The following is a 12,145-nucleotide window of genomic DNA, read 5'->3' on the forward strand; positions in this document are numbered from 1 at the left end:
GCTGCTGCTGGTTTGCGTCCTAAGTCCAAAGTTAAATGAAAGATGAAAGATGAAAAACTATGCCCAAAGAATCTATCTGTAATTTACCCAAAACCTGTAAATTCACTTCAGGCGGAGGGGCAGACACCCCTGTATTTGCTTCTTCCCTGGTTAGTTATTAACAAAAAATAAGGCTCAGTTTGGAAGGATTACAATACAAATATATAGAGTGCAAAACCTTACATTTTGTGTTATTTTGTATATATTTGTACCAAGGTTTTTAAAACCGACTCAAATAACAAATTAGTTAGGGATTCAATTCCCGGGTTGAACAGTCCGACCATTCGAACTGAATGGACAGCCTGTACTGACTAAAAAATAAAAAACGGTCAAAACCGTTGAACGGTTCAAACATTCCAATCACACGGGCCAGCGGTTTGCTGACCAAATCAATATTTTTTTGACAAAAATCCTATTTTGGGGAAAAACGGATCTGACCGGTTCCCAGTTTTTCCAATCCGGTCCAGTTTTGAAAACCATGATTTGTACAGTTCCAAATTTCCAACTAAAATCCATAATATCTGCCTTTTACGTTTTTTTCCCTTACCTTAAACATTAAGGCATATTTCTTAAAAATTAATTTACATCTAAACCTCAGGCTTATATTAACTCATGGATCAACTAATATGATAATATCCATTCTTAATGAATGGGTTTATGTTTTTTACTGTTTCTGCTGATTGTAATATCAAGGATTTTCTTAGTGAAATTTGCCATTTCTGGCTTCCGAAAAAATTAGACCTCCAATCATGGCAAAATTGCATAGTTGAAAGAGAATTTAAGTAAGGAGGAAAAAGGAAAAAGGTTTCATACATTATTAAATTGTTATCAGATCTTGCAATTTGCCAAGTGGCAGTTGAAAGATATATTCTAATGGCGTCCTGTTCAACTGAGAATCCATTCAATATATATAAAGCAAGGTTGTCCATGTAACCATGCCTCTCCTTGCTTACTCTACTCTAATTTCCTGATTTTTTTATTTTTTATTTTTTAATTTCACGTAATTGCCCATTAAACCAATAAGTAAACAGCATAGTCTAAATTATCTCTAACAATGAATAGATAATGAAAGAGGGATTTGCTTTTATCTAGACAAGTAGCATTACTATCCCCCACTTTCTCTTAAATTATCTCTAATTCTTATCTACCTCATAAATTATCTCTACTTTAGTAGAGTGTTAGCCCTTAGTTATCTAAAATTCCTATTTATCCTCTCCCCCACTTTTTATCTTTATCTATCTAAAGAAAGTTTGAATTATAAAATTTAAGAATTATTTAAATATTCTAACAAAGTTATATAATAACTTTATATTAAAAATATAAAAATAACTATAATAGATTTCATAATATTCATATTATTAATAATCTTATATTTTTATAAGATTCATCACAAAATTATGTATTAATAATATAAATTATAATTTTACGAATTATTCAATTTAAGGGTTGTTCAAATAATAAATCTAACGTTAAAACATAAAATATTATTTAAATATTTCCATAACTAAATATCTTCAATAGCAAAACATTAAAATAGATAAATACTTAATTATATAACAAAATATTTAATATTATGTAATAACATTAAAATAAATAAAATTCAAATAACAAAAAAAATTAAATATTCTACATATTATTTAACTATTTAAATAACTAAATATCTAAAATTACTAAGTTTTAAATACATAAAATAATGAAATTACATAATCAATTTTAAAAATTTTTAAAAGTAGAAAATTTATAATAGAGGTCATAATATTTAATTAATAAAATTTAATTTTTGTCAAAATTAATAATGAAAGTATGTAATAATAGTATAATTTATAATGCTATGTATTATTAAATTCAATAATTAATTAATATTTTACATTTTTGAATAATATTATTATTAAAATAACTAATTAATATTGTAAATAAATAATTTCATTAATATAAATTAATCATTCTAGAAATTAACTTTCGAAAAATTAATATTTATGAATAATAATTTTAAAATCTTGATCTATGTTTATTATATATTTATATCTACTAAAATTAATATTTATTGTATTTTCAGAAATTAATTATTATTTATTGTGATAAAAATATTTTCAATAATAATGTATGAATCTATTTTTGTTTTATTATTTTATCGAAAATTTTTAATAATTATTAGAAATTAAACTACTGTTATTTAATTTCTTAAATTTAATTTATTGTACTTTTTGTATTTATTTTAATTTTTTTATAGATTTACTTTTTGTTATAATTTATTGATTAATATTTATTAGAGATTAAACTATTATTTAAGAGTACACTATTTATTGACTAATTTAATATATTTTCAAAGATTATTGTACTTTTATTAGTTATTTATTTTATTTTCATAATTAATTTTTTTAAATAATTGTGTATTTTTGCTATAAATTTTCAATAATTATTAGAGATTAAATTATTGTTATTTATTAGATATTAGACTTTTAATTTTGCTGAAATTAAGAGTGTCCACAGGTTGGTGTCGTTCTGTTGCAAGTTGTTTAGCCAACCAAATTGACCTAGTCAAGTTAGGGAATTGGTCACTCAAACCAGTTGACCATTAGTGAAAATGGCAACTTGGGTATTATTAAAAAAATAAATTAAAAAATTTAAATTTATGATATAAAATATTTTAAACTAAGAAATATGGGAATTTTCTCACTTTCTTGTATAAAAATGATATTTAAAATATAAAATATTAATATATATTTATGGTCATGTCAGCTTAGGTTTAGTGAGTTTACAAATGGTCAAACCGAAACAGATCTAACCAGGTTGGGTTGGAAAATTGTTGAACCAAAGTCAATTGGAAATACTAGAAAACCAACCAGCTCAGTTCAAGTTGGGTCAAGTTGATCCGTTTTATTAGTTTGATGAACAACCATAGCTGAAAATTAAGTATTGTTGCTTTTATATTATAAAAAAAATTTAAAACTTGTATATAAAATATAAATAATTATTAATTATTTAAAAAATAAAATATAAAGCAATTGTATATTATTATTTAGCTTTTTCTTAACAAAGTCGAGTCCCCACTAGTACAATATATTTAGGGAAAATCTTGGATCTAGGTTGTAGTATCTGTCAAGTTTCCAACATTCAGCATTGACTAGGGCCAAATATGGAGCAAACCCAGCTAGATCCGAGTCCACATCTTAGTACATTTTGTGTAGGGGTGTAAACAAATCGAATTTGAATCATATTAGGCAATATCCGAATTCAATTCGATATCTGACGGATATTGAAAACTAATATCAGAATTTGAATCCGATTAAATGTTCAAATATTCGATTTGATTCGAATTCAACTAATTAACTATTTTAGATAATTAATAAATATATAAAATAAATATTTTGTTGATATAGAGTATATAAATATATAAGTTATTTATATAACTTAATTATTATATATAAATTATATAAAATATTTTATATGTTATATATAAGAATTAAATAATCGTTCGAATTTGCATATTTATCGCATCGAATCAAGTCATATCCGAATTTGAATCCGATTAACTATTTGGTACGAATAGAATATCCGAATTCAACAAATTAGATATTCGAATTATTTGAATCCGATTCAATTATTTCAAATATCGAATTTGAATTTGGATTTCAAATACCGTTGACACCCTAATTTTGTGCTTACTCTCATTGTATGTAGATGCAAATCCAGGTATCTAACTTGGGATAATATTCCGGTCCATTTCAGTTATATGGATCGGATCCACATATGGGTGTTATATGGGTTTGCACATATAACACGACTAAAATCTACTCTCTCTCTCTTTATATATATGCATGTGTGGAGGGAATGGCCCTTTCTATAGGGAGTTCCCATCTTACATTCATGAAACACGTTGACATCTACACCTAGAGACCCACTTAATTAATTAAGCTTGTGTCTTCTGGAATTCTGGTATTGGTAGAAGACCATTTGCAGACACCCTAATTTCATTGTTTTATTTGGATCCAAATTCTACTTATTTAAGTAGTTGAGTTCGATCTCCTTTTGGATGATTCCGAGTTAACCAAGCGAGTTTACCCCAAAATTCAGCAATTCATAGTAATCATTCATTATCTTGATTAGATTAAACAACTAATGAGAATCACTTTTCTCGAACCTAAATAATCTCCTCCTAAGATTTCTCCTAAATTACCTCCCCCACTTTCTCCAAATTATCTCTAAATCCTATTTATCTTCTAAATTATCTATAATTCCTATTTATCTCCAAAATTTTCTATAATTTAGTAGAGAGTTTCTCTCCTAAATTATCTCTAAATCCTATTTATCTTCTAAATCATCTCTAATTCCTATTTATCTCCAAAATTATCTATAATTTAGTAGAGAGTTTCTCTCCTAAATTATCTCTAATTCCTATTTATCCTCTCCCCTACTTTTTAACTATATCTATCTAAATTAAGTTTGGATTAAAAAATTTAAGAATTATTTATATTTTTACAAAATATATCACGAAATTATTTACTAACAATTTAAATTATGTTTTTTCCGAATTATCAATTTAAATGTTTTTCAAATCTTTAATAATATGAAATAGCTTTAAATAAATAAAGTTCAAATAACGAAAAACTTTAAATATTTTATAGATTATTTAAATATTTATCATAACTAGATTTTAAATATTAAAATAACAGAATTATGTAATAAATTTAAAAAAAAATTAAAGAAGAAAAATAATTATAACATAAAATTTAAATTAATAATAATTTAATATTTTACAAAATTAATATGAAATTATGTAATAGTAGTATAAATTATGATTTTATGGATAATTGAATTCAAGAAATAAATAATATTTTAAAATTTAAATATTTTACATATTATTTAAGTATTTAAATAACAAAATATTTAACATAACTAAATATTTTAAATACTATTATTAATAAATTTATTAATTATTGTTATATTGAAAATAATTAAAAATGTTAATAAAAGTATTGTTATTGATTATTTAACAAAGTATTATAATTACTGATTATTATTGACAAATAATTTAGTGAATATTGTTAATAAATTCTATTCATATATTTAATAATTTCATAACAAATTAATATTGTTAAGACCATCATTACTGATTATTTAATAAAATATTATAATTACTTACTATTATTCATAATTGTTGTTAATAATTAAATATTTAATAAATAATGTTAACTAAAATCAGCAAAAATAATGTCTGTCTTTTTGCTTATTGAGTTTCTTTGGTTTAAATTTTTGTGTTCTGTGCTTTGAAGATTGTTACATATTGTTAGTTAAAAATGCTATTTGCATTTACCTTAATGAATTACTTCAAGGTTCTAAATATCAACACGGGCCGATACGCCCTGCAATGGTGCTTTTTTATGTTTTCTTTTTTTTTTAAATCAGTTCAGAGGGGTTGGTTTAAGGCCTGGCTACCCTCTGAACCAGTGGTTGACCTAATACAATCCCTGTAGGGGCGTATCGGGAAGCCACTAACACGATACGTATCAACCGACACAAGCCGATATGTGTCGATACTTTGAACTTTGAATTGCTTTGGTGTACATTTATAGATTTTGTGCTTTGAAGATTGTTACAAATTTTAAGTTAAAAATTTTGTTATTTGAATTTTTTATTTTTGAAATTTAATAATTGCTAAACCTAAAATTGTCAAATAATGTAACAATAAAAATTGCCAAATAATTATAAAAATTATCAAATATAAATTAAAAGAAATTACCATGATTAGACATAAAATACCACTATTTATAAAAAATCACTAAAAATAAATCAAAAGAAATTACCACAAATTAGTAGACTTTAGGATGATAATTACTTGAAATTATCAAATAATATAATCCTAAATACAATAAATTATTTGCCAAAAATTATCATAAATTAGTAGAAATAACCAAAAATAGCCACTAAATTCTATAAAATCAATAAATTACTATAATTTACCAATAAACTGTCATATAATAAATATAATACATTATTATATACTTACCAAGAAATTAGTATATAATAGAAATTATCAGAAATTTGTAGAAATTATATAATAGAACTAATTTCCACTACGTGACTAATAAACTATCATATAATAAATATACAAAATAAGTGTATATTGACCAAGAATTCTCATAAATTAGTATAATAGAAGTTACTAAAAATTAGTAGAACTTAGCAAAAAATAACCACTAATTTCCATAAAATATTATATTTACCAAGAATTATCATAAACTATTATATAATAAAAACTACCAGAAATTAATAGAACTTAGGGAAAAATAACCACCAATTTCCATAAAATATGAGAAATTAGATGAAATTAGTATAACATTGTAAAAATAACCATTAAATTCCAAAAATTGTATTTCGTTTTCGCGTGCATCGCACGGATCCCCCACTAGTATCTTATCAAATTTATAACATAAAAAAAAAAAAAAAACCCTTCTCTTTTAGCCTTCATTTGGCTCACTTTTCACACTCTTCAACCTTGCCTTCCAGGGAGAACGGCACTTAAAAAAGAGGTATAAATATGTAAATTTACGCAAATACCCTTACCATGTTAAATTGAAGACAATGACCCATTAATTGGAACAACTACTGATTTAACTTTTGTATTGAAGTTTAAGCGTGGCGCAAATAAATCGAGTGTATGCCCACAGGAATTGCACCACTTTCCGTTTTTAGCTCGGTTTTTATCTTTGTTTAATTAATTCTGGGAGCCAAATAGCTCTTCCAATAACTGACATTTTAAGTTTATTATAAGTAACGATTCCATGCATGGTGCCAACCAGCTGGTTGGTAAATCTCCTCCTGCTCGTAATAGAGATTCGGGGTAGTAGAGTTGAATGGCATTCCTCCATATTTCTATCTATTTATGTCAAAACAAATAGAATATTTATGTAAAAATTCTTGACCTTATCACCACTATATGTTTGGTCTGTTTATGTATTTATCAACCATCAAGTTCTTTTTTACTCAATTCTAGTTTGTTTTATTTTAGAAGATGGTTTGGTCATATGAAGAATTGATTTGTGATGAGGGGATAAGAAGGGTTAGAGATAAACTTAGAGACCCAAAAGGAATGAAAAGTCCAAACAGGACTCATATAAGACCTGGATGATGATGATGATGACGAGAAGATGAAGCATATGTTCTTTCGAGACTAAATCAAGATCAGATCACCTACTACTTACTATTTATGAATCATTATTGTTATTTTTTGGGTAAAAGAGTTAAACCTCCCTTAACATTTGCGGTAAATACTAAAACTTCCCCTATCTTTCAAATACCTCCCTTGAAACATAACATCATCGAACAAAGACCTCCCCTCTCTTAATAATCTCTCAATGTCCGCTTACTTGTAACATTATGCACAAATGAAATTTTTCCAAAACCCAATTTTACCCTTTTGTACAGAGAATTTGAGATTCCGGTCACCGACGACCAATCCACTAAGCGTTGAGCCCACTTAAGGGGACGACTGGTGGAAGGTGGTGGTGCGCTGTTCATTGAAAAGATAAACGGAAAAATATAGACAGGTCCAATGCAAATTTCTGACTGTAGAGCTATAAACATTCAAAATGTCAACAACCCACATTCTATGCATCATCATCCATCCCCGTAAATTGGTATTAATTCTAAACTCGCACCTACCCAATAGTACTTTGGGCCTACAAATTCTAACCTTGGACTGAACCGTCACTCTCCCAAAGATAAATGCTTTTAGATGCAAAAGCCAATACAGAATAGCATAACGGTCAGCAATTTCTTAAGAGAACGGAAGCATTGGTGCAAATAGATGTTGTTGGGAACATGGCTGAGCTGGCCATGAGGCCCCCGACCATCTGTCACAGCTCGGCCACGTCGACACAGTCTAATCGGGCTACGGCATTGCCATGGTCCTGCCGACCACATCAACTATGCCCCTCACGGATAAGCCCGCCTAGCGGATAGGGATGGGAAGACAACTCTATTGAGGAGTAGGACTTTACCCTCTGTAAACCTACTCCGATCAGAATACAGACCCTATGGCTATAAAAAGGTACTTCATGCTCGAGGTAAGGGACTCTTGACTTCTGACACCCACACTTATAATTAGCCCAAACCAGCTTCCCTATAGTTCGGCCCGGCCATCCACCACCTCATCCTCGAAGCTCGGCCCCAACCTACCAGTAAGGACTATCTGATTGCTATCATTGGTTCATACACTACATCGGATTGAGTAGCATTAGATATCACAAATTCTGTCAATTATAACAGCATTTTATTGTGATGGGAAGGTAAGTATTTAGAAAAAAGGGGATAGATTTAAGTATTTATTAGAAAATTTGGGGGAGATTTAAGTCTTTTACCCTATTTTTTTCCTTTAAAATGTTGATTTCAATTAATTAAAAAATCTATATAGTAGTTATTGTAACTTATAAATGCAAGACAGCACATGATGCATAATATGGCATAATAGAACTATGACCCGGTCTAATGTTACCTATGTAAGGGCACGTGCGCGTGTGCAAATAAATGGAAGATGTATAAATTGACACTATGTAATTAAATTTAAATTTTATAATTTACATTAAATTAAGGCAAATATCCGCTTTATAATAATATATAATAAACTTTTGCTTGTCATTTTCTTTTCATTAGTAACCAATATTACATCATTCCCTCTGTTTAGATAAGCTTTAATTTTCCATTTCTGAGATTTGAAAAACAAAATTGAGCCGAAAAAGTGTCTTGAGCATTGGTAAAAGTTGCTTTCGAAAAACATTATAATTTGAAGCCAAACACTTTAACCCTCAAAAGGACAAAGCCTTAGTCGGGGCTTTTGTGCTTTTGCTGTTTGAAAGCATTTTCTTTATTTTTTTTCTTACTTCTTTTGTTTTTTTTCGGTTGCTTGAAAGTATAAATACTGAAACTTATCCAAAACACAACCCCGATTTTCCTTAATCATCCTTGGTGCCATGCTCAATTGAAATCCCTATCACAAAAAAAAAGTTCCATTGGATCCCCCTATTTTTTTCCTTTTTTTTTTTGCAATATAATGCATGGTAGATTATATTAAAAATTTAAGATGGGTTCCAAAAAATATAACTACCTTAATATATGATAGAGAAAATTCCCAATTAATATCCTGTCCATTGGGTTTAGTGCCACTTTGGTACCCAAACTTTATAATGCAACAATTTAGTACCCGAACTTTTAAAACGTGTCAATCCAATAAGTACCGTTAATTAATTGTTAACCAACTGTTAAGTGGCATTTAAAAAAGATACAAATGCCCTTCGAGTATCATCTAATTCTCTTTATCAACCATCCAAGTATTGATAAAAATTTAACAATCCAAAATTCTTGTCTCTTCTATTCAAAAAAGTTAGGGCCACGTCTTAATGGGCATTGTGGACCCCAACTTTCCTGAATAAAAGAGGCAAAGATTTATGATTGTTAATTTTTTTCCAATATTTGGATGGTTAATAAAAAAATTAGATAACACTCAAAAGATATTTTATCTTTGTCAAATATCACTTAACGACAGGTTAACAGCTGATTAACAATATATAAGTACTAAATTAATATATTTTGAAAATTCGATTATTGAACATTTTAAAGTTTGCAGACCAAAATAGGACTAAGCCCAAAGTACAGGGTTAATCAGTAATTTTCCCTATATGATATTTGGAGAAAAATAATTCTAAAAACTTCGAGGGTATGTATACTTATTTAAAATATACAATAAAACCACATTTTTGTATGAAGATTACCTTGTTTAGAAATTCAAATGAATGCCTCAAGCTCAAATGTCCTCAACATTGATTTCATAAGTGGAAATGTCCTAGAATTTGAAATTTGTTCTGAGTGGCATATCCCTTGGAAAGATGCCGTATCCTTTGGAAGGATATGATATGTCAGATCCAGACCGTCCACCACATGTGGGGCCCTTTTGATTGGTCAGGCATTCAATCCTCCCATCTAATATCAGCCTGCTGCCACTCACCTTGTATTAATGGTTCCTCCACACATTCTAAGCATTTCACAGTTTTAATTTTGTGGTATAAATTATAAAAGTTGTTCAAAAAGATGGTCTTATCGTGTATGGATATATATGGCAAGTGTTTTGGAGACGAAACTTATGTCAGTGGCTACGGAGACCAACTGTGGGTCCCTTGACTCCCTACTGAATTGCCACGTGGAAAAATCCTAAGTTATTTATAGAAACATATTAAATGATTCAACTAGCTGATTCACACTATTATTATTAGTATTAGTAGTCCTGATCCTGTCCATAGAAATTGAAGTAGAACCGTAGAAGGATCAAGGAGTCTAGGACCTCTAGGTCGGGTTTTGGCATATGATTTTTATTTATTATAAAAATATTATATATAACTTTTTTTGTCATTTTATAATATGAGAATTGAGAGATAAAGAATAAAGCGAGAGAGATAAGGTAGTGGAGAAGATAAAACATTTAAAACCACTTTTATTATTATTATTATTATTATTATTGACAGGGGTATTTAAGTACTTTAAGGAATAAGAAGAAGTGATCCTCGTTACGGTCCCAGGGCCCTCTTATGCTCCTTTATATTTCCGCTCCTTTTCACAATCTCTCTCTCTCTTTAACTTCTTTACAACTTCCTCACACTCTCGCTCTCAAAGAGCTCTTCTGTTTCCTCGGAGCTCTCTCTGCAGCTTTAATGGCTAGCGCTATCAAAAGGGTCGACAAGATCCGCCAAATCGTGCAGCTAAAGCAAGTGGTGAAGCGTTGGAAGTCCATGAGCATCGGTCGCCGGTCCGTTCTCTCCCACCCCGACTCGGACTCCGAAACCTACTCTAGCTCCTCCTCTGCCTCAGCCCGTCGCATTCCGTCGGGATTCCTTGCCGTATACGTCGGGCCAGAGCGCCGCCGGTTCCTGATCCCCACCCGGTTCCTCAACCTCCCGATCTTCATCTCCCTACTGAAGAAATCCGAGGAAGAATTCGGGTATCAGCCGCACGGAGGGCTGGTGCTTCCGTGCGAGGTGGGTTTCTTCAAGAGGCTTCTGAAAGTTCTCGAGAAGGACGAGCAGAGGTTCCGGCAGATGGAGTTGGACGATTTCTTGAATATGTTTCCGGATGTGGGTTTCGAGACCTGTAAGGAAGGGACGGATACATGCCTTGTTTTCACACCCTTGCTGCAGAAGGCCAGGGTTTGATGATGTCGACCATGGTGGATTTTGTTGCTTCAGTTCTCTCTCCCTCTCTTCTCTATCGGGGGATTTCAGTCTCTTTTTTTTCTTCTTTTAAACGACAGGGTCTGTAAAGGAGTAGGCATTGTCTTTGTGTTTCTGGTTTTTTTTTGACATTCCAAGCATCCATCCATAAACCCAATCTTAATAGTGGGTTTGGGTTTGAATGAGATGTACTAATTTTTTCCCCCTTTTTTTAGGGTTCTTAGATGAAACCAACAGCAGTTTGAACAGTAATGATGATGATGATGAGATGAAAAGTTTACAAAGTAATGAAAATTTTTCTTCCTTTATTAACTGATGGTTCTGTTTTTCTTCTTTTTTTTTTTGAAATTTTGCCCAGTGCTGAGTGGTAGTTGTATCTCTTCTATGTTCCCAATTCTCACAGCATTCAATGTGAATCCTCCCGTTCTTTCTTTCATCTGTGGATTAACGATGCGAGAAACAAGAAAGGGCGTATTAGTAAACCATATATTAATGAACATGTTTTACTCAAAACATAGAAGATTCTGTCATTCTGCGCCTGTGGGGTTAAATCTCTTCTATCCTTCTTATAAGTAGATATCTACAGTAAGAACTGACAGCTGAGGAAGAGAATGAATTAGTTCAAATTAAAACTTTTCTATTTCTTCTGAGATTTCATGTTTAGATCTTGAAACAAATTTCATACATTCATCCGTTGATGGTGCTTATGGAATTCGTTCCGTAATGATCTCATGGAACAATGCGCAATGCCCATCTCCCAACTGCAGATTGGCTGTGCAGCACACTCGGCTTTTTGTTGAGGGTTGGCGTTTCTTCTCTATTGTGGTTGTGGGTCCCTTGAATCCCATTGTTCTGTGGGTCCCAAGTTTTCAAAACTATTTACTCTTCCT

General features: G+C 30.1%; 1 pseudogene; it reads left to right on the forward strand.

Annotated features, from left to right (window-relative positions):
- The first annotated feature begins 10,628 nt into the window (after positions 1-10,628).
- LOC104601597 (protein SMALL AUXIN UP-REGULATED RNA 51 pseudogene) lies at positions 10,629-11,567 on the forward strand (annotated as a pseudogene).
- Positions 11,568-12,145: the final 578 nt, after the last annotated feature.

This window comes from Nelumbo nucifera, chromosome 8, assembly GCF_055504915.1.
Source record: "Nelumbo nucifera cultivar China Antique chromosome 8, China Antique-T2T, whole genome shotgun sequence".
Classification (NCBI taxonomy): Eukaryota; Viridiplantae; Streptophyta; class Magnoliopsida; order Proteales; family Nelumbonaceae; genus Nelumbo; species Nelumbo nucifera.